At 36.7% G+C, this 24,514-nt stretch overlaps 1 protein-coding gene across 1 annotated transcript in view; it reads right to left on the bottom strand.

The window, feature by feature from the left end:
* The window catches only part of LOC148950770 (ski oncogene-like), a 182,352-nt gene extending 160,897 nt beyond the window's left edge, over nucleotides 1–21,455 (bottom strand). Inside the window, exon 1 of the mRNA XM_089090443.1 lies at nucleotides 21,326–21,455. The gene's annotated coding sequence lies outside the window, so the exon portion shown is untranslated. The remainder of the gene's footprint in view (nucleotides 1–21,325) is intronic.
* Nucleotides 21,456–24,514: the final 3,059 nt, after the last annotated feature.

A 24,514-nucleotide genomic window follows, 5' to 3' on the forward strand; every position in this document is an offset into this window, starting at 1 on the left:
TATTTTCATTGAAAAAATGAAAATAATTCTGACCATTAATTACCCATAATTACTTAGATAATGACCATTCTCATGAGACACATTGATGGGCTCTGACAAGGGGGGGGCAGAGGGGGCCATTTCCCTGGAAATTCGGGACTATAAAGTAATTATAAGGAAACCAAAGGAAAGAGAGCAGAATAGGGAAAAAGCATGGGAAAATTGTTTGTTGCCCCATTATTGGCTGCCTGCCAATAGATTTTGACCCATATTAAGGAAAATATAAGTTCTAATTTGTGACTGAGTAACCCCTAAACAGTTTTCTCTATATGATTTGGTTGGAGCAAAAAAAACGAAAAAAAAAATCTGCATATTAATGAATGGTAAGTAAATAACGACCCTTTTCAAGAACGGAAGTATAAGAGCCTAGCTATTGATAGCATTCAGTCAAAGAATCAGATTTTTATGGTGATCATAAATATGTATTTGTTTATTAGTAATTAGTGCAGTTATTAGAACACAAGAAAAATTGTATAATTATAGAAAACCCAAGGCAAACAACTTAATACGGGGCAATTTCGGTAAGAATATGGCGTCAACTTTTGCTTGCATTGCAAGAGTACCCATGAGCCGATATATGAAGCAACTAAATCAGAAATGTTTCCCCTGAACGGAATGCTAAGAATTTTGTATTTTCCTCCTGAATTGATGTATTTATCTATTTGTCACTTTGAAAAAGATTTAATTTTTTACAGTTATGAATTATAAAGGTGTCAAATATGTTGGCTTTTGGCATTCAAAATTAAATTAAGATTTTTTATTTGATTTTCTTAATCTTAGTTTTGATGTTCTACTTTGAACAAACTACTTTGATAATGCGTTACTTTTTATAAGCACTGAGTCTAAAGGCATTAAATATTTTGGTGTTTGATAACCAACTTCAAAACTGTCGATATTAAAATATCCGTCCAACCCTTCGGCATTGCTCAACAGCACTTAATGCTGCGAGTTTGTATCTTAGTTTTTGTAAGTAGACTATTGTTTTTTGTATTTTTTCTAACTACTTACTTTTTTTCATTATTAAATACTTTACTTTAATTGACATACTTCTTCCGTTGCCTTAGAAAATTGTTTGTCTCTAAGCTTCATTAAATAAAGTAAATAAAACAAGTTTATTCAACTGAAAGTAAGGAGCAGCATTAAAAGTTAAAACAAATAGAAACTATTACGTATATGAGGGAAGTTGCCCCCTCCTCAAAACCTTGCTCTTCAAGCTACAGTTTTTTGGCACTTTACAAAAAAATTACTTATTGTTCTAATTAAACGACCCCTGTGTTTTAGGAATCGTTTTAAAAAAAATTGGGACAAAATTTAAACGTTAGCACAAAGAGCGAGATGTTGAAGAGGGAGCAACCCCCCTCATATACGAGATAATTTCTGTTCGTTTTAAGTTTTAAATAACGCCAGGATACCTGGCTTCACCTCCGCAGAAAAATCTCCTTCCTCATAGAAATATCCTCTGGACAATTCAATCCTGGCGAAAATTTTACCCCGGACCATTACCCTTAACATCTCCACACACAAAATTGAATCGGAAAAGAGAAAGCAAGGCGTATAAAGAAATTCGTATATGAATTCTGGCAAATTAACCCAGCTTAAAATTTCTTCTAAAAATTTCATCCCCTTGAAACTATCCTCTCGATTGAAAATTCTCCCGGCAGAAAATTCGTCCTCCCCACCCGAAAAATGTATGCATACTTACAAATAACAAATAAAACAAAGGGTGATTTTTATAACTGAAAAACCTTTTCTAAGGGGCTCTAGGGGGTCATTTTATCTCCAAAGACTTAGTTAATGGGCTTTTCAACTATGCTGAAGAAAAAATGTATCTCACAATTTTGATCGGACGATTTTGGGAAAAAATTTGGTATTTTTTTCCATGACCACACTGCCTTTTCTATGGCGAAATCAATAAGAGTTCCAAATAGGGATAGGTCCTTTTATTAGATTATTTGAAAAAAACTACGTTTTCTAAAGAGTTAAAGAGGCTGAGTTACAAGGTCGAACCTTAAAACGTACAGGGATTAGGAGGCACAGTTGGGGGCTGCCGCCCCCCAAACCCCCGCTTTCGCAGCCTTTAAATAAAAAAAAGGTTTTTTAAACTGAAAGTAAGGAGCGACATTAAATCTTAAAACGAACAGAAATTATTCCGTATATGAAAGGGGATGTGCCCTCCTCAACGCCTCGCTCTTTACGCTAAAGTTTTTATTGTTTAAAAAAAAGAGTTGTGGGAAAGTCAAACTTTAGCGTAAAGAGCGAGGCGTTGAGGAGGGGACAGCCCCTTTCATATACGGAATAATTTCTGTTCGTTTTAAGATTTAATGTCGCTCCTTACTTTCAGTTTAAAAAACTTTTTTTATTTAAAGGCTGCGAAAGCGGGGTTTGGGGGCGGCAGCCCCCAAACTGTGCCTCCTAATCCCTGTACGTTTTAAGGTTCGACCTTGTAACTCAGCCTCTTTAACTCTTTAGAAAACGTAGTTTTTTTCAAATAATTTCTGCACGTTTTTGTACAGTTTATTACTTATTATTGCTTGACTAACTGTTAGCTGATCGTGTCAGGAGTTAAAGTTGGGGGCTGCCGCCCCCCAAACCCCCCGCTCTTGAACATTCTTGTGTTAAGGCTTTTAATTCCTGAATACTCAAATCACGTCGTACAGGGTGCCTCCTAATCCCTGTACGTTTTAAGATTCGAACTTGTGACTCAGCCTCTTTAACAGCCCCCCAACTGTGCCTCCTAATCCCTGTACGTTTTAAGGGTCGACCATGTAACTCAGCCTCTTTAACTCTTTAGAAAACGTATTTTTTTTCAAATAATTTAAAAAAGAAACTGAGTTTCTTTTTTAAAACTTTAAATTCAGTATATAAAAAATTTCCTCTGACGGGGAATCGAACCCGGGTCTTCCGCCTGACAGTCAGGAGTATCGACCGCTGTACTAAAGAGACACAACGGTAATTGTTTTTTAGTAAGTGGAATCTATTTTTGACGCAAGCAAATCCCCACAAAACTTGATATTTGGTTTTTGGAAAACAGGGAAGGAGTGATCAGATTGAGCTGAAATTTCGAGGATAAGCTCCCTGGCCCCAGGAAAGCTTATCCTCAAAATTTCAGCCCGATCAGACAACGTTTAAGGGGGGCTGTGGTGGGAAAAATTAACATGGGCTCTTATAGGAAAACGAGGTTTTTCGTAAATGTAAATTCGGGGGATATTTTTTCGGTCTGAAAATATCAAAAGGCCCTAAGAGGTCGAATTCTGCTTCGAATGAGTCCTCATTCACCCGGATCAGTTGCCAACTGTGGCCTGTAGGCGTGTATAACAAAAAAAAAATTTTTGAACTTTAAGTGGCTATATTTGGTTTTTGGAAAACAGAGACGGGGTAATCGGATGGAGCTGAAATTTAGAGGATAAGCTCCTGGACCCGAGTAAACCCCAACTTCGAAATTTAAGCCCACCTAGATACTGCTAAAGGGGGGCTGTATCTAGAGGGTCGAAACGTCCGGCCAATATTACCCATTAACAACGAGTCGGAGGGGGGTAAAAGTTTGTAAATCTCTTAGTTGGAGCTTGCGCTACAGACTTCGATCACCGCTGTCTCTCTGCGACCGCTAGGACCGGAAATCGCTTAACATTGTGGTGGGTCGCCTCTTTATAGAGGCACAAGTGTGCCTCCTTGACAGTGAAACAAAAATATAAACAAAGACTATAAATATTTCGATGACACAGTCGGTCATCATCATCAGTAGAGTTACTAACTCTACCGACTGACCGACTGTGTCATCGAAATATTTAAAGTCTTTGTTTATATTTTTGTTTCACTGTTTAATAAAAGGACCTATCCCTATTTGGAACTCTTATTGATTGGGAAAAAAGTGACGTGGGAGGGGGCCCCCTCCAATTTTTTGTCACTTAAAGAGGACACAAGAACTTTTCATTTCCATTAGAATGAGCTCTATCCCGACGTTCTAGGTCCACTGGGTCGATACAATCAGCCCTGGGGGAAAAAAAAAACAAATAAACACGCATCCGTGATTTATCTTCTGGTAAAAATAACAAAATTCTATATTTTTGCAGATATGACCTTGAAACATCTACAGTAGGGTTCTTTGATACGCTGAATCTGATGATGTATTTTCATTAAAATTATATGATTTTAAGGGGGTTTTTCTCCCTCTTTTCCGAAAATAAGAAAAATTTTCTCAGCCTCGTAGCTTTTGATGGGTAACACTAAACTTAATAAAACTAACATATTTGGAATCAGCATAACAAGCCAATTTTTTTGATATTTCTATTGTTGTCAAAATTCCGTTTTTTAGAGTTTTGGTTACTATTGAGCCTGGTCGCAGTAAGTAAGTTACAGTTCATTACCAAGAACTGTTCGATTACCCATCAAAACCCAAACAGAGATCATTGAAATGTTTATCGTTTTTTCTGCGTTACCAAAAGTATTGTATTCATAAAACTATACACATTTCATAGCTTCATGAAAATAATTAAACAAATAGAAAAGGTTTTTCAACTGAAGTAAGGAGGAAGTTTAAAACTTAAAAAAATATATAAATTACTCTGTATATAACTCTGTAATTACTCTGTATATAAGGGTACTCTCTCCTTTTCGACACCTTGCTCATTAAAAAAAAAAGTTTTTTAGTGCTTTGAAAAATATATTTCTTCCAATTGCAAATTTTCTTAAACAAATTGGAAAAGTGAAACTTCACAGTAAAGAATATGAAGCTAAGGAGGAGACAGCCCCCTTTATACAAAGAATAATCTGTTCCAATAGGTTTCGAATCTGTTCCTTGCTTTCAGTTGAAAAGCTCTTTTTTATTTTATTTCTGACTGATTTCCAAACCACACCCAGGCCTAATCAAGATATAATTTGAGGTACTGGTCCCTTAAATCCCTGGCCAATTGCTTTTAAAATGTGTAAATAAATAATTGTGCGTTGATTAGTACCGTTCTACTTTTAAATTTGCAATTTTAGTTCTGGATAAAACTTGAATATACCTAAAAAATTGGCGATGAATAGTAATTTTGGTGAAAAGCTCTTGTTAATATTGCTACTAAAGAATTTCGGGTGGATGAAAAGGAGTATTATTGTTTTGTATGGAGGGAAATTCTCTGAGACTTTTGATCTTCTACATATGTGAAGCCATCACAACCTCTACAATAGGATTTTCTTACAGATATATATATATTAAATATATTTTTTTTAAATACATTGAAGTAGCCAACTTCATATAAATGAAAAACAAAATGTTCCCATTGGAAATTGCTGAAAAATATGTTCCTAACAGTATTTGCCAGCCCACAGAAATTTCTTGGCGGGGCTGATGATGATCTGCCTTGGCTTTTTCACCTCTGTACCGGTAAATATGGGAATGTACCATTTTAGCTGTATAGAGAAATATTTTAACTAATTCCTACTCCCCCTACCTCTTTCAACTTTTATCTGAAGCCTCGTGAAGAGTAAGCAGTTTGTCCATTAAAATGTACTTTTGGAGGAATCTACCCTACCCCCACCTAAACAATGACTCACACCTACTCATTATAGCTGATACGCAATAACAGATAACCAAACGTAGCATAATTTCATTAAAATTGAAGCGAACCAAGTTGGTTGAATCCAGTACTACCACCGTGTGGCATTACTTTTTTTGTAACCGGGAAGCCTAAAATGTAGTTATTGATACTTTTAAATCAATTAGCTTCTCAGGATTTTAAATTGATTGCAAATTCGTCCTCTTCGGGGTAAAGTCGTAGTTTGGTGCCCTAAACCACCTAAACTGTCACCCGACCACCACTCCTGTTTTGGCGTCTGCCCCCCCCCCCGGAAAACTTTCTGCCGTCGCCCTTGGACGCAAACACAGAAAAGGATAGATTCATACTGTTTCCCCTCCCCTCCGAAATGTCAAAATATGTACGACTTTCCTACAATGTTTAATGTGTTCCAAATAATTTGCCTATTTATCAACGTCTTCCAAATTTGACTAACAACCTAAATAAATTCATTTTTTCTGCCCAGACCTGTTATAATACCTATTTATCCCCCCTCATTTTTTTTTTTTTTTAATGAGTCGTCTTTCAATGCGTCTACTAAAACAGTATCAACAGTGGGAAAAAAACAATAATTCTAAAACACGGACATCCAGAATGAAAAAAATGATTGTATATTATGTACTAGTTCGCACAGAATAATACAATCAAGAGCAGAATAGACGGATAAAAAATTTAAAAAAAAAAAAATATTCCCAACAATAAAAAAAACAATAAAAAACGTATTATTCCCAACGACTTCATTACGATTTAACACATTCACAAAACACATCTCTCTGTAACACTTTCCCTGTCACTAATTGGGGCTTCATTCCTATCTTTAACTTTGACAATCCCAAACTGACCATTTCCTCTCAATTTCTTAATGTGCCAATCAATTATTTTAGTATTATGCCGTATGGCTGTATCTTCCAGACCCTCGGCAACTTTATCCACGGCCTCTATTTCACACCTCCTTAATGCCTTTTCATTCAGTCCTTTATGCCTTTTCTACTTCCCCTACCTCTTGTTCTCATATAATTTGTGACTCAAAATTTTCGTATAAGCCCCTCCTCTTTTCTGCCAAGTTTAAAGAGTTTTGTCTAATATTTCTAGCTGCGTTTCCAACTTTCCTCCCAAAGACACCTTCATCCACTTCGCAAACTATTTTCATAAATTTATTCCATCAACTTTGTAAAATTGTAAACAGTTGATATTCAACTGTTCCTGGAAACTCCCCGTAAGGTAGTTACCAAAATATAAGAAAAGGAAGCGATCAAAATAGGGGTTTTTAAGGCCAAACTAGAATACTGAATAAACAAGGGTGTTTTTTGGTTCTTTTCACATTGACCGCGTTTTTTCTTGTTGGTTTTTTTCTTCGGCATTTTCCTTAAATACATTATTTCGTTTCACGCTGAAGAAGAGGGGCGGTTGTCCTCTCGAAATATTCGCTTTGTTTGTTTATTCAGTATTCTCGTTTGGCCTTAAAAATCCCATTTTTGATCGTTTCCTTTTCTTATATTATGGCAGGCCAATATGGTTTAAGAAATTATCTAAGGTAGTTACCCTTCCTAAATTTCAGCCTTAGATTAGTTATAGGCACTACTACATACTAGAAGGCATATAGACACTCCTATATACCCTAGTGTCTTGTATCGACCCTACCAGTCTTCGATTACCACTATGACTGATACCTTACTATACCCTATACCTTTTCTATTCCCTAGTGTCTTGTATCGATCCTACCAGTCTTCGATTACCAGTATGACTGATACCTTGCTATACCCTATACCTTTTCTATACCCTATCCCCATACCTATACCTTTTCTATACCCTAGTGTCTTGTATTGATCCTACCAGTCTTCGATTACCACTATGACTGATACCTACTGTTAATACCTTCCCAAACTAATCAAGACTTAGAAGCCTTCTTAGTCATTACGAGCCCTACTCCATGCCTATGTGCCCCATCCTTCCTACTTAATAATTAAATTTTATATCCCCTTATTTCGTGTTTCCAAACCCTGGGAGACCGAGTCTCTGAAAGTCCTAACAAATCTAGTCCAAGGCGTCCGAGTTCGTCAGTCAAAACGTAAATACGATAATTGCTTTTTTTAGCGTTGTAACGTTACAAGTCGCAACTGTCATAGAGATTGTTAAGGCATCAAGGAAAGCCATGGGTCCTATCCGTGCAGGCCAGGAACTAATACTTCTTCTGAAGTCTACACATAGCGCTTAAGTCGGATAAGAACCGGATAGCAAGATGTCCGAAGAACCACTCAGTTCAGGGACGTACGCAGGGGGGGGCCTCCAGGCCCGCCCCCCCGAAATCTCACGATTTTTTTCATTTTCCCATAATTTTCTGATTTTTCTCACAGAATAATGGGTTTGAAGGATTTGGGCCCCCCCGAAACAAATTCCTGCGTACGTGCCTGACTAAGTTCCACACGAGGACAGACGCTTTGCGAAATAACGAATTATCATGTATTCATTTCAGCAAACACTATACTTCTGCCCAAAAGTGTGGAAGTATAGACGAGAGTGTGGGTCATGTGATGTATGAATGTGTAGAATTGAGTGAGTTGAGAAATAAAGCGTATGGAAAGCGTAGGTTTGATGAGAGATGGATGGTGAATGTAGTGAGTGATGAATGTTTGCAAGTATTAACAATTTAGGATTTCTTACGTTTGCAATGGGCCACAGAAGTAGATTTTTGTGATTTGTGTTTCTCTTTGTTTATGTTATATTGCCATAGCCCTAGGGCATTTAGCGCAATAAAACTTACTTACTTACTTACAATAATACAATGGCAAAGCAGCTCATAATATATAATTTAGCTAGGAAGAGTTTATTCAGTCCAATTAAGCCCACCAAAAAAATTAAAACCCAGAAGAATTTTCCATTAATCAAAATCCAGTCCAAAGCAGTGTAATATTATTTCCTCTGGGGCACCAGTCCTCAAGGTCACGCTGCAGTGCTGTTTGAAGTCACAGTTCTGGTAAGGCAAATTTGCGATAGGTCCATCCTGACGCCACGCAAGCAAGTTTTTTCTTTCAGGGATAGGGACGGATGAAAGAGCTTATGACAGAGTGGACACCACAAACCATCTCACAACACTGGAACAGTCCTAACCTTTTATGCCAAGCCTATCCTCGTCAGATGATTTACCACCAACCACACAATGCACTCCCGGCCGAACGCGGAAAATCATAAGATCGTTATCTGCGCTACGCAAACCATTGGTCAGCATGCGAAAAAGTTAAAAGAATTGCCCTCTTTAGAGTTCTTAAAACCAAAAACAAGCAGATATTGCAATAAATAAGAGTGAAAATAACGCCCTCTAAACTTTCTAAAGGCCAAAGCATCATTTCCGCTTTACGGAAAAAAAAAATCCATTTTGAACATCAGCAGCAACAACAACAACAAAAAAATCATCATAATAACCAAAAGTACTGAAAAGAATAGTGAAAGCAGACTGACTACTTAATATATAACCATATACATTCCTGAAATTCTCAGTAGTTTGGGATTTATTAACATTAGAAAAGAAAAAATGTTTAAAATATATTTTGTTTCCAGTAAAGCGCAGATGACGCTCTGGTCTTAAGAAGGTTTAAAGAATGTTAGTTGCACATCTATGTGTGGTAATTTCTGTTCGTTTTAGGTTTGACTTGATTATTCAGTGTAATTTCTGTTCATTTTGAGCCTCATCTATTCATTGATGAGTGATTTCTGTTCATTTTCAGTTTGAATTATTATTTTGCTCTATTTCTCCTCGTCTTTGGTTCAATGTGGCTCTTTGCTTTTCTTTGAAAAACTTATTTTTTGAATAAATTTTTGAAATCGATTCTTCTCTTTTATTGGAACTTTAAAAGAATATTTGTATAATTTTTATCGTTATTTCTGCAAAAGAATTAAGATTTTGACTTGTTAATAGGGGCATATTTTGGGCACAATTTTGCAATAAATTTCAATAGTAGTTTTATTATAGAATTGTGGGTGGATGGAGAAGGGGAACATTACTGAAATAAACGGACTGAAAATCTGTTTTATTTTTGACCTTGTTATAGAGTTAGAGCTATCCTGGTCCCCATTCTGTACGGAAACAACCTTTAATAAGGATGAATATTGATCGACCCTTTTTTTAAAAGAATCTTATTATATTATATTTTCTTTTAACAGCTTGTTTGTAAAAACAAATGAATTTTTGACTCATGTCAAAACAAGACATCAAGACATCTTGACAAGACATCTAATTTGTCTTAAAAAAAAAAAAAAAAACGGCTGTGAAGAACAAAAGCAACCAGATTTGTTTCCAATTGAAGTTCCCTTCGTTCTGGAACTTTAATTGTGGTCTCTTCATAGCATGAAATTTTAAGCATATCAGCATAAAAAAAGAGAACATTTTACAATAAGAATCATTAAAACCACATTTTTCTTCAAAAGTTTATTGCCCTTGATAAGCCCCTTCCCCCCCCCTTCCAAGTCAAAACGAAATCTATTTGATCCCCCGGTCTAATCTTCCCTCAAAGTTGGAGCCGGGTCCCTTAAATTGTTATTTTATACCCTTAGCCGTACCTGAGACACTGCAGATGCGCTCTTTTGACAATCTGAATGGCACACAGTCTTGTAGATGCATATAGTCTTTCAGAACCTGGATGCACATAGTGTCTTTTAATTTAGTTTGAATTCCCCCTCAATATTCCCTGTAAGATTCAACTTACTACCCTTAGCCGTTCCTGAAATATTGCAAACACACCTTTGTGACAACCTCGGTACACATGGTGTCTTTTGATTTAGCTTAACAACCTGGTTGCACACAGTGTCGTACGATTTAATTCAACATTCTCTGAAAGTTTCAACTTTATAGCACGTAGCACGAAGTGTTGTTTTATTAATTCGATGTCCACCTTAACATTTCCTGAAAGTATCAGCTTAATACCCTTAGCTGGTTCAACTTACTACCCTTAGCCGTCCCTGAGATATTGCAAATACACCTTTGTGACAACCTCGGTACACATGGTGTCTTTTGATTTAGCTTAACAACCTGGTTGCACACAGTGTCGTACGATTTAATTCAACATTCTCTGAAAGTTTCGATTTTATAGCACGTAGCACGAAGTGTTGTTTTATTAATTCGATGTCCACCTTAACATTTCCTGAAAGTATCAGCTTAATACCCTTAGCTGGTTCCACTTACTACTCTTAGCCGTTCCTGAGATATTGCAAATACACCTTTGTGACAACCTCGGTGCACATGGTGTCTTTTGATTTAGCTTAACAACGTGGGTGCACACAGTGTCGTACGATTTAATTCATCATTCTCTGAAAGTTTCGACTTTATAGCACGTAGCACGAAGTGTTGTTTTATTAATTCGATGTCCACCTTAACACTTCCTGAAAGTATCAGCTTAATACCCTTAGCTGGTTCCACTTACTACTCTTAGCCGTCCCTGAGATATTGCAAATACACCTTTGTGACAACCTCGGTACACATGGTGTCTTTTGATTTAGCTTAACAACCTGGGTGGACACAGTGTCGTACGATTTAATTCATCATTCTCTGAAAGTTTCGACTTTATAGCACGTAGCACGAAGTGTTGTTTTATTAATTCGATGTCCACCTTAACATTTCCTGAAAGTATCAGCTTAATACCCTTAGCTGGTTCCACTTACTACTCTTAGCCGTCCCTGAGATATTGCAAATACACCTTTGTGACAACCTCGGTACACATGGTGTCTTTTGATTTAGCTTAACAACCTGGGTGCACACAGTGTCGTATGATTTATTTCAACATTTCCTGAAAGTTTCTACTTTATATCATTAGCCATTCCTAAGATTTGGACCACCTCGGTGCACATGTTGTCTTTAGATTAAGTTCAACATCACCCTGAACATTCCCTGAAAGTTCAACTTAATATCCTTAGCCGTTTCTGAGATATTACAGGTACACCCTTTTGACAACCTAGATGCAAAAAGTGCCTTGTAATTTAGTTCAAGGTCTCCTGAAAGTGTCAACGTAATAAAGCTAGCCAATCCTGAGATATTGCAAATACACCCTTTTGACAAAGAGTGTGCGTGTAGTGTCTTTTGATTGAGTTTAACATCCACCTCAACCTTATTAGTCTTTTGATTTACTTCAATATCCCAATCAACATTCTCTGAAAACTTTTATCTTAAAACACTTGTCTATTCCTGAAATAGCCTACAGCAGATCCCCTTTTTTGACAACCTAGGTGCACGTAGTGTTGTTTGATTAAATCAATGTCCACCTTAACATTCCCCAAAAGTATCAGCTTAACACCCTTAGCTGGTCCTAATACATTGCAGCTATACTCTTCGGATAACCTGGATGCACATAGTTTTTTTTTTATTTTTTCCAGTGCTGTTGTTTCTTGGAGAGTAGAGAGACGATTATTTCTTGATGTTATGATATTTTGACGTGTGCTTTAGAGTACCGCATGACCAAAGAGTAATAATAACTTGTATAACAAAACTTATTATTACTACCATACTGTCTTTTGCTTTAGTTCAACAACCCCCTCAACATTCCTCAAAACTATCAACTTAATGACCTTGGCCGTTTCTGAGACTTTGCAGATACACCTTTTTGACAACCTGGATACATATAGTGTCTTATGATTTAGTTCAACATCCCCAGAAAATTTTCACTTATTAAGATTAGTCGTTCCTGAAATATTTTAGATAAGACCTTTTGAAAATCTGGATGCAAATAATCTCTTTTGATTTGGTTTCAGATCCCCCTCAACTTTCACTGAAAGCTTCTTTAATACCCAAAGCTGTTCTCGGGATATTGCAGATGTGCCCTTTTGACAACCTGGATGCACTTAAAGTTTTTTTCAATTCAATATGCCCCTCGACATTCACTGAAAATTTCAACTCAAAACCCTTAGCCGTTCCTAAGATATTGCAGATTCGTCCTTTTGACAGCCTGAGTGCACTTAGTATCTATTGACTCAGTTCAATATCCCAAGGAAATTTCAACTTAATGCCCTAAGCTGTTCTTAGTTCAATATCCCCTTCGAAATTCGCCTAAAGTTTTAACTTAATACCCTTAGTCGGTTCGGAAATTTTGCAGATATACCGTTTTGACAACCTCAGTGCACACAGTATCTTATGATTTAGTTCAACAATCAACATCCCCAAAGAATTTCAGCTTAATACCAAAGTCGTTTCTAAAATATTGTAAATATGCTTTTTAACAACGCGAATGCAAATAGTGTCTTTTGACTTACATCAACAACGCCCCAACATGCCATGAAAGTTTCATTCAATATCCTTAGCAGTTCCTGAGGTACTTCACATTTGCCCTATTGACAAGCTGGAGGCACATAATGTATTTGATTGGATCAACATCCCCTTTAACATATTCTGAAAGTTTCAACTTATTATACTAAGCCATTTCAGCAATATTGCAAATACGCCCTTTTGACAAGCCGCGCGCATATCGCGTCTTTTTACTGAGTTGAATATACCCCTGAAGATTCTCTGAAAGTTTCATCTTATTATCTTTAGCCTCTATGCACACCCTGGATCGCACAAGCCCCCCTTTCCCATTAATTAATGGCCGATTTGTATAAAGTACAGCACTTTTCACAGGGGCTAGGGGGTTACTCCCCCACAGTTCCCGGGGGAAGGGCTGCAAGTTATGAACTTTACCCATTGTTTACATATAGTATTGGTTATTGGGAAGTATATAGACGTTTTCAGTAGGCATTTTTTCTGGCTGGGGAGGGGAGGAGGTCGGAGGAGGGGGTTACGTGGGAGAATCTTTCCATGGAGGATGTTTCCTTGGGGGAAGAAACATTTCTATGAAGGGGGCACCGGATTTCCCAGCATTTTTTTAAAAAATGATCAGAAATTAGATTAAAAAAAAACTTTCAGTTGAAAAGTTTTTTCAACTGAAAGTAAGGAGCAACATTAAAACTTCAGACAAACAGAAATTATTATGTATATGAGGGAGTTCATCCCCTAGTCAATACCTCGCTCTTTATGCTAAAGTTTTTTTTTAGTACTTTCAAAAAAGCTATCTATTTTAATTAACTGGCCTTTGTGATTCAGGAGTTTATGATTTGAACAAGATTCGAACTTTAGCGTGAAGTGCGGGGTATTGACTAGGGGGCGAACTCCCTAATATATGCAATAAAAACATACAAATATAGAAGTTCGTTACCTATGTTACGTCAGAACAAAATTTTTAGAAAGCAATTAAGCCAAAAAAAAGTAAAATTAATATGGAAATCTCGTTTTAATTTTTCATGTACAGTGAGCCAAAATCAAAGCTGCATTAATTCAAAAACATTCAGAATTTAAATTTTTTAAAAAAAGTTTTTTTTAAACGGAAATTAAGGAGCAACATTAAAACTTAAAACAAAAGGAAATTATTCCGTATATAAAAAGGACTGTCCCCTCCTCAATGTTTTTTTTATTTTATTTTTTTAAATAAAGTTATGAGAAAGACTCAAACTTTAGCTAAAGGAGCGAGGCATTGAGGAGGGGACAGCCCCTTTCATATACAGAATAATTTCTGTTTGTTTAATGTTGCTCCTTACTTTCAGTTAAAAAAAACTTTCTTTTTTTTTTATTTAGTCATAGGCAGCGCGCTAGCGCTGCCTAAACAAAGAACAATGTTGGCACAATGTGTTGTTTTTTTCTCCATACCCGGGCACTTCGTATCGAAGTAGTTGTCGTAGAAAGTTCGAAAAGGGCTCATTCGATTGGAAGTTGGAGTGGCTAGTGCCCTTTTTAATAGTCGAATTGGAGGGCAACTTGGCCCCCCCCCCCCGTCCGTCATTCCGCCAAACACATTCAATCAAAATTTTGAGATAGCCATTTTGTTCAGCGTAGTTGATTTCCAGATAGAAAATATCTTTTTGAGGAGGACGCTCTCCCGCAACCCTCAGGGCAAGGGTTTTAAGTTATGCCTTGAAGGCATACAAGATCAATGTTGACAATGTAGTGTTTAGTATTATTTTTTTTCTTTAAAGCAGGGCACTTCATTTAGAATGGGTCGTCGTAGAGACTTCAAAAGGGGCTCATTCGCTTAGAAATTGAGAGTTCTAGTGCCCTTTTTAATAATCGAAAGTGATTGGAGGGCACCTAGCCCCCCCCCCCTCACGCCAAGCATTCCCCCAAACACATCCAATCGAAATTTTGATATAGCCATTTTGTTCAGCGTAGTTGATTTCCAGATAGAAAATGTTTTTGAGGAGGACACCCCCCCCCCACAACCCTCAGGGCAAGGGTTGTAAGTTATGCCCTGGGGGCATATAAGGTTTTTATAGAAGGCGTTGTCGTAGAAACTTTAAAAAAGGCTCATTCGATTGGGAATTCAAAGGGCTGGTGCCCTTTTTAATAGTGGAAAGTGATTGGAGGGCAACTAGCCCCCCCACGCCCCTCCTTCCCCCAAACATATCCAATCAAAATTTTGAGATAGCCATTTAGTTCAACATACATTATTTCCAGATAGAAAATGTGTTTTTGAGAAGGACAATCCCCCACAACCCTCGGGGCAAGGGTTTTAAGTTATGCCCTGGGGGGCATATAAGGTTTTTATAGTAGGCGTTGTCGACTAAACTTCAGAAAATGCTGGTTCAATTGGTAATTCAAAGGGATTGGACTCATTGAAATATCCAGTTTTAATCGTAAAGCGACTAGCCCCCCCCCCAGGTTACGTATTCCCTCAGACACATCAAATACCAATTTGACTTAACCATTTTGTCAACGTAGCTAATTCCGCGGTTGAAAACATCGTTTTAGAAGGGAAACTCCCCCATAACACTCAGAGACAGGGTTTTAAGTTCCGCCCTGGGGGCATATAAGATTTTTATAGAAGGCATTGTCGTAGAAACTTCAAAACAGGCTCATTCGATTGGAAATTCAAAGGGCGTTTGTCCTTTTTAATGGTCAAAAGTGATTGGAGGGCAACTACCCCCCCCCCCACGCCCATCATCCCCACACAAACATTCAATCAAAATTTGGAGACATCCATACTGTTCAGCGTATTTAATTTCCAGAAAGAAAGTATGTTTTTAAGGAGGGATCTCCCCCGCAACCTTCAGGGAAATAGTGTTGAGTGACGTCCTGGGGGCATATAACATTTTATTTAGAAGGCGTTGTCGTAAAAACTTCAAAACAGGCTCATTCGATTGAAAATACAAAGGGCTAGTGCCCTTTTTAAAAGTCGAAAGGTATTGGAGGGCAACTAGCCCCCCCCCCCACGCCCATCATTCCCCCAAACACATCCAATCAAAATTTTGAGATAGCCATTTTGTTCAGCGTATTTGATTTCCAGATAGAAAATATTTTTTTTAGGAGGACACTCCCCCACAACCCTCAGGGCAAGGGTTTTAAGTTACGCCCTGGGGGCATATAAGGTTTTTTATAGAAGGTGTTGTCGTAGAAATTTCAAAACAGGCCTATTCGATTGGGAATTCAAAGATCTAGTGCCCTTTTTAATAGTTGAAAGTGATTGGAGGGCAACTAGCCCCCCCCCACGCCCAGCACTCCCCCAAACACATCCAATCAGAATTTTGAGATAATCATTTTGTTCAGCGTAGACTAGTTGATTTTAGGATAGAAAATGAATTTTTAAGGATGATACCCTCGCAGATAACACATCTCCAATCACCACATAGCAAGGATATTTAGTTACGTTCTTCGGGCACCGAAGGATTTACAAGACGTCGTTATTGTACAAAATTATGAATATGCTCATTTGATTGTAAATTCAAAGAGTTAGTTCCTTTCTTAAAAGTCAAAAGTGATTGGATGGGAACTAGCCCCTCCCCCACGCCCATCATTCCCTCAAACACATCCAATCAAAATTTTTATATAGCCATTTTGTTCAGCGTAGTTGATTTCCAGATAGAAAATATGTTTTCTATCTGGAAAATAGAAAACATATGAGGACACTCCCCAAAAACCCTCAGGGCAAGGGTTTTAAATTATGTCCTGGGGTATATAAGGTTTTTATAGAAGACGTTTTCATAGAAACTTCGAAAGGGGTTCATTTGATTGGGAATTGAAAGGGCTAGTGCCCTTTTTGATATTCAATACTGATTGGAGGGTAAGTAACCCCCCCCCCCACGTCCATCATTCACCCAAACACATCCAATCAAAATTTTGAGATAGTCATTTTGTGAGCTTAGGCTAGTTGATTTCCAGATAGAAAATATGTTTTTGAGAAGGACACTCCCACACAACTCTCAGGGCAAGGGTTTTAAGTTATGCCCTGGGCGCATATAAGGTTTTAATAGAAGGTGTTGTCGTAGAAACTTCAAAAAAGGCTAATTCGATTGGAAATTCAAAGGCTAGTGCCCTTTTTAATAGTCGAAAGTGATTAGTACTATTTTTTGCTGTTGTTGTTGTTTAGACCAGGGCACTTCGTATCGAGGGAGTTGTCGTGGGAACTTCGAAAGGGGCTCATTTGATTGAAAATAGAAAGGGTTGATGCCCTTTTTAATAGTCGAAAGTGATTGGAGGGCAACTAATCCCCCTTCCACTCCCACCCTCCCATTGGCCCATTATGTTTAAAAACTAAATGCTGCCTTAAGATTAAATCAAAATGCACTGTGATAATGCTAATTCCCAACAAGGCATCTCAGCAGTATCCCAAGAACGACTGAGGGCATTATGTTCAAACTTTCGAAACTACTTCTGCTCTTAAAATTTAACCAAATCAATATAATGTAAGTGTATCCAAGCTATCAAAGAAAGTAAACAGATTTTTTTGCGAATGGTATCAATTTTTTCATTTCAGTTCAACTAGAGGAGGTATGAAACTAAGTTAAACAGTACTATTTGTGTCCAGATTTTTCAAAGGGTGTATGTTGTTAAAAATTGCTGAAATTTTTTCTCCAGCATACAAATAGCAGGCCAAACTATAAAGTCTTAAAAAACGAAAAGATTTAAAGTGTTATTTTCTTTTCCCCTGAAAAGACTATGTCAATATAAAACGAACAAAAATTAAAAAAAAATTTCCAGAAAATAAATTTTTCAACGAAAAGTAAAGAACTCCATTAAACAAAAAATGAGCAAAAACAAAATCAAATAATCTACCAAGCTCGAAACTACCACCAATCAGCATTGATAAGTAAATGAAACCCAAAACGAACAGAAATTACAATAAATAACCGAGTCAAACTCAAAACGAGCAGAAATTAACATAAGTTGGGCGCAAAACTCCTATGTCTTCCCAAGGCCAGAACAAAATTTGCACTTTACTAAAAAAATACAAATGAATGAGCATTGTCAGTTTAATATACATATACTGATATTTAGTAATCAAAATTTTAAAATTATTTGATTTATCAAAGTTATAAAAGTAAAAACATTTATATTTTTTTCAGTAAAGTGGAGAAAGTTTTTTTAATTAATTTCTGTTCGTCTGATGACATAAAAGTCTGATGAGCAAGAAAAAAATGTCTAAAGCAAGAAAAGGGTGATCAACATTACCTACCCCCTCCTCATATCAATATGATTTATGTGGCACTGTAAGTAACCTTACAACCAGACTAAAATGATGGCTTATATAAATGTTTTCATACCAAGCTTAAAAGGTCAGCTGTCCCCTATTTACTACCTAAGGGCATGGGGATGAAAAAAATGGAGATGAAATGATACTGTTGGATTTGGAGAGGGGGCCATATACCTCTAATGAAGGGTTTTTAAAAATGGTTATTATATTTGTGTACTTTTCAATCTGAGGCCATTTTTGAGATGTTTCAAGCATTTTTTTTAATACTGAAAGAAAATATATATATATATATATATATATATATATATATATATATATATATATATATATATATATATATATATATATATATATATATATATACTTTTTTTCATAATAGTAAAAGTTAATAGCAGTTACTACTCCTGGATTTCTTCCAGTTGAGTATTTTTTAGCATTAATTTTTCTTAAACCATTTTTTTATTTTTGGTTACTATGGCCTGAGGATTGCTCTTTACTAGCTTGCAATTACCACTGTAATAATGACATAAGGATTAGGTATGCAAGGGCTTGATATCAATGGCTACTTTTAGACCCCGGCGCCGCGCCAGCAGATCGACCAAATGCCGCCGACGAGAGGCCCAGTCGAATGCCACCGGCAGAGGCGGCGGCGTTTGGTCAACTTTAAATAAATTTTGCGGCAATTCTTTATTGAGTCAACCACAAAGTCGGAGCTTTTCCTTCTCGTGTGGTTTAGTATTTCGATTTTCCCGATTAGAAATCAAGCAGGGCTTGCACTATCCCCGAATTTTCGGGTATTTCCTCGAAAATCTATACATCACCCCAAAAAAAATTTGGTTCCCCGAATCCCTGAAAATCACGCAATCACGGTGCCACCCCTAGCGATTTATCACCAGCAACTTTCCCTGCCAAATATTACTTTGCATACCATAGTTCTTCACTACTCTCTTGTTACTTTGCATAAAAACCAGATAGATACAATATGCAATTGCAAATATTGCAATGTACACAGTTCTTCATATGTTGACAAAAAAAAGTGTCGTCTTTATGAAATGAGTTTAAATCATTTCGAATGCAGTTTCCCAATTGCTATTTCTTACATCAGTCGTAGTCAAGAATTTTATTTTCAAGTTGAATAGAATTATAGAACGCATTCACTACTATACAGCTTCAGCCTTCAGTTGGATTTTGAAATTGACAGCCAACAGATTGAAATGATATCAAATTCCCTGGGAAACCATTGAAATATTTTGATAGACCCAGGGACCCCCATTAGGACTTGTTCATTGTCTTGGGTATTTTGCAATTTCTCAGAGGCTACTGGCCTAATTTGGCTTTTGTGTGTGCTCCCTTTTAATAAGATTCTTTGGATCTTATTGAATGCCAGGGCAAATCTATGACTCATTTTTCCAATAATTTGAGGTATATCTGAATAATTTCGAAATTTTTGTTGTTGTCTTTGTAACCCTTTACTCATACCCTCAATTTTTTTCTTCAAGGAACACAAAGCTATTTAATGTTATTTTGTGTGTTTGTTTGAACCATATAGTGACCTAGTTCATTATTAAGTAAATTATTTTTCTAATGAAAGCTGAGATGGTATTCTATCAAGGTGGTATCAAGGGGGGGGTAGGGAGGTATTACATTTAAATGTTAATATCTCGAAATTTTTTTTATTGAAAGCAGGGATCCCGAAAAGTCATTTTTTTTTTTATTTAAAGCAGAGACAGTATCCTATCAAGGTGGTATCCAGAGGGGGGGGGGTGTAGTGAGCTATCATATTTAAATAATAATAGCTTGATTTTGTTTTTTTAGAGCAGGGGTGCCAATAAGTAAGTTTTTTTTTATTGTTTCAACCAGATTTCTACTTCTCTCAATCAATAACAAAGACCAGTTTCCAGCCAGCAACTTGTGAATTTTTGAAATCATGAATAGGCTCTAATCTGTTGTAAATTTAAGCTGTGATTTGAGAAAGACTGATGAAAACATTAATGATTGTAGGCAACATTGATTGCACTGGCAGCACACCACCAACATCTTACCAGCAGTGCACTGCCATTATCTTACTGGCAGCATGGCACACTGTTTTTGCCCCTGCTGCTGCTGGTCTTCCCTCATCTGCGTGGTGCTGGGGTCTAGCTACTTTGGTGAATTTATTAGTTCATAAGCTGAGAAAAAATTTCAAATATCTAGGAATAGAGTACATATCTAAAAAAAACAATACAGAAAAGCCTGGCAGCTTAAGGGCTTCTAGAGGCAAGGGGCATTAAATCTCTTTGTCTATTATTATCAAGAAGACTTGGATGCTGAAGCCAGGTAAAATCTAGAGGGAAGTATTTTGAAGTATCTAGGCTAACTCTACAGGGGTATAACTTTGTCAAAATCCTGGGGGAGAGGGGGGGCAAAATTGGAGCCAATTTTCTGAACCAAGGTCTGGGAGGGGCAGTTGCCCCCCCTTTGCCCCATAGCAAATTATGCCCCTGGGCTCGACTCTTTCTCTCTCTAGATGGTACTGACCTTTGATGACCTTTAAAATCTTTTTTTTATAAAAGTGAAACCTTGTGAAGTTGATTTTCAGCTTAAATAAAGCACAAAAAAATTATTATTAGCTTCACAACTTTGCTCAATCCCAATTTATGAGGTTTCAAAGATCTACAAATACACTTCCTAAATTTAAAAAAAAAACATTGATATGGCTTAAAATCCTACTCAAATAACAGGAATTGTATTTTCAAACATAAAATCATAGAAAAAAAAATGAAAACTCAAAATTAAGGTATAATGTTTTGTCAAAATTCCAATAGGTACCTGTCATGTAGCTAGGCAAAGTTCTGAGAAATAGAAATCAGAAGAGGGTTAACATAGTGGATTGGCAATGCCTTTTCAGAGGAAGTTTTTGGCCCTGGATTGATTACAGTAAGTTTCATTTTCTTAGCTTGACAACTTTCAAAAATAGCATAAAGTAGCATTAACCTTGAAAAAGGTGACTTTTAAGAACTAAAGAGCTGTTTTACTGACCTTCATCAGTTTTAGGGACTTTGGGGACCTTGTGGCAGCCCTCAGAATGACACCCAAAACAATCTGTGGTCTAGGACAATTTTTCTTGAAAATATCTAACAAATCCTCCTCCATCTACGCCCACAATTTTTTTTAAAGACATTAAAGCAGCTTACTGTTTATTCTAAATTTAAACTTTAGCTATGCCTGGCCTAGGCTACCACTATTAAAACAACTTAATAAAAAGAAATAACATACTTTGAATCTTATAACTTGTGCCGAAGACTATGGACATCCATGTATTGCTGTTTTCGTTTTGGATCAATGCTGCAATTCGACCGGAGGGTTTTTTTCTACTATCCTAGTAATTATTTTTCAGAGATCACGCTTTCACATTTCAAACATTTTGGGCCTTGAACCCACGGCAGGGTTGGCACTCGGCCGGTTTTTTGGTTTCACTTTGGGTGACAAAATAGTGTCGATTTTGTATAAAAAGTGTCATTTCCCAAAAACTTGCCGCTCGCAACGCGTCGCGTCGCTCAGGCTCATATCAAAAGCTTTTCAAATTCAAAATATGGGACAATTTGCTTGGGATCACCCCCGCGTGGTTTCCCATATCTGTAAATTCGCTAACCTGAAATCTCAGATCCAATGCCATCTATCAACTATAAAAAAGAAATTTTGATTTTACTTAGTTGGTGCTGATTTCTGGCTTTGCGCAGCACTTCCACTCTTGTCAACTTTCCAACCCCCTCCTGAAAACCTGCTAAGACACAAATGGTGCTTACTGTATAAAATGGGAACTCGTCACACAGAGTTCTTTCTTCTCTTTTTTTCTGAGCAGTCTTTGTTCATAGCGTGAAAAAGGAGCGGAAAAAGAAAAGAGGAAAAACCTTCAGTTTTCTTCTTTTGAGAAACGGAAAAAAGGGACAGCAATACTCGTCTACATTGAGAGTTTTTCATCCAGTTTTTCCATAAAAAAGACTATCTGGATTATTACAGTGCATTAAGGTGCTTGAAACTTTTCTTTTCTCCGAAAATGCTGAAGAGAATGCCACGAACATAGATCGTATCAATTGATGACCCTATCATAAACACAACTAATAGTGGTTCAGACACTAACTCTTTCAAATAATTTATTTGGTAAAAAATAGTGGAAAAATAATAAGACAGCTATATCATCTAATATGTTTATCACAACCTGAATAGAACAAGTTTCACGAGAACTCTCGCCACTCCCAGTAAATTTTTCTTTAAGATGTCTCCAGGGACTAGGGCATAGGAACAGTCAACTAGCATTTTAAGTATCAATATGAAAGCACCTTTATAATAAAAAACGAGCATTTAGAGTATCAGCGTGAAAGCACATTTACAATCAAAAATTAGCGGGAACGAAATAACTAAAATGAGGAAGGGCGCCCAAATTCAATTTATGTAATCATTTAACATAAATTTAAGTAAGAAAAAAAAAGTAAAATTAGATTGTGATTTTACTATAAAAGATTGCATAGGATTTAAGATAATGGAAGTTTTGGAATCAATTTTGTTTTTTGGATGATGGTTATGTATAACATTTGTCCATTGCCAAGAATTCAAAGAAAAAATATGAAAAATATGAACCGAAATGTTAGAGTGCATTTTTGCGTCACTGGCCCAGTCACTGAAGAGGTCACTAGATATTCTTGTGGGATACCAGTCAGCTTAGTGGATGCTTTTGCATTGCTGAGTCGTTGTGTGATGTCACCAGTGAGCTTTTCAGTCACTGGGCTTCAAGAGCTCTAGTCACGAAAATCAAGGACGAGTCACGAAAAGATAAGCAGTCGATGGTCCTTTGACTGGTTAACATAGTTACAGGTACTAGAACATAGGGGCAAACATATACCATTAGCTTTTTTTGCTCTTTTATTCTTTAAGTTATAGTCAACACTCAACTAAAAAATCATAAAAATTGATTTGGGACCCACTCAAGAATTGCAAACCACTTGACTGACTTATTGTCTATAAGCCTACAGATTATTGCAACAACACAAAATAGTTGAACTAAACAACTGAAAACAATTGAAGGCTTCTCCACCACATTGAACACTTCTCCACCACGTACCGAAGATCACTGGGTGATCTTCGCTTATCAGTGATAAGAACAAGAATAAAAAAAATTTCGCACACAGATAGAGGCAAACACGTTTACGTTTTTCACCGCACAGAAAGATTCTTGCATCCAATGTTGCCTTGAGCGGAGTTAAAATAAGAATCTTAACTGACAGAAAAAAGAAATCGATACATAACTACATTGACAGTTTTCCTTTTGGCTTTTTGTCTGAAAAAATTCTTTTTTTGTAAAATAGTGCTACTTAGCAAAAAAGTACCACTTTTGCTAAAAAGTGTCCTAATAGTGTCAGGTGTCCCAATAAGTGCCATTTAAAAAAAAAAGTGTCAAAAGTGACACTAAAGTGTCATCGGCGGTAACCCTGCCCACGGTTGCTGTTTTTGGCAGAATGTACAGCCAAAACAGGCGTAATCACTAGCCCAAAAATAGCCAAAAAAATAGCGAACGCTATTATAACCCTATTATGCCCTATTATAGCACTGTTGTGGGTAAAGCAAGGGAGAAATGTAATCAGCACATCAGATAAGCTACACATAAGTTTAGGTCAAAAGCTAAAAACAGCTCTCTGAACAAACAAAAAAACAACCCTTCCAAGTGTGCCATACTAAAATTGACCAGTGCTTCACTGAAAGAAAAAGATATATTAAGGCAAATCGTTTCTTACACACTCGGTTTAATGCATTCACACCATAATCTTATTAAAAATCAGTGTTATGTAAACTTAAAATAATACCTAGTAACAAGCAGAAAATGCACCTCTGGCTCTGCACTGTTTTGTTCCAAGCTTTTAGCATATCCCTTCCGAATTTACCAGATAAATATGCTCCAGAGGCTCAGGGGCGATAATTGATAATAGTTCCTGCCCACTAAGTGGCTGTTTTTTTCCAGCAGTGAGAGAACAACCTTTATTCTATTATCTCGCTTTCATTAAAGCCCTAGTCAATTTTATGACAGCACAAGTAGATGGGTGATAATTTTGTTTGTTTTAAGTTTCAACTTTGTTCTATTACCCCATTTAATCCATGGAGATTATATACTTAATTATTATGTATTATTAGGCATTCATTCTTTATCCAGTATGTTCAAAACCTAGAGTAAAAGAAAATCAGACTGAAACCAAAATTAAAGAAATTTTATTGTTACTCAAGGTTAAAACTAAGGAAACGTCAAGAGGGCTTAGTCAAAGATTTCATCGAATGCCTCAAAAATCCCCGCTTCTTCGATGTCGCGTGATTCGTTTCTTTCCTCAAACTTATACATCGAATTATTAAACCTCTACAATATGGACTTTGATGGAACAAAGGTCTGTCAACTTATTCCGTCCCCAGAGGAATAACTAA

This window comes from Artemia sp. Qi Xiang Cuo, chromosome 6 (genome assembly GCF_049724085.1).
Source record: "Artemia sp. Qi Xiang Cuo chromosome 6, ASM4972408v1, whole genome shotgun sequence".
In the NCBI taxonomy this organism is placed as follows: Eukaryota; Metazoa; Arthropoda; class Branchiopoda; order Anostraca; family Artemiidae; genus Artemia; species Artemia sp. Qi Xiang Cuo.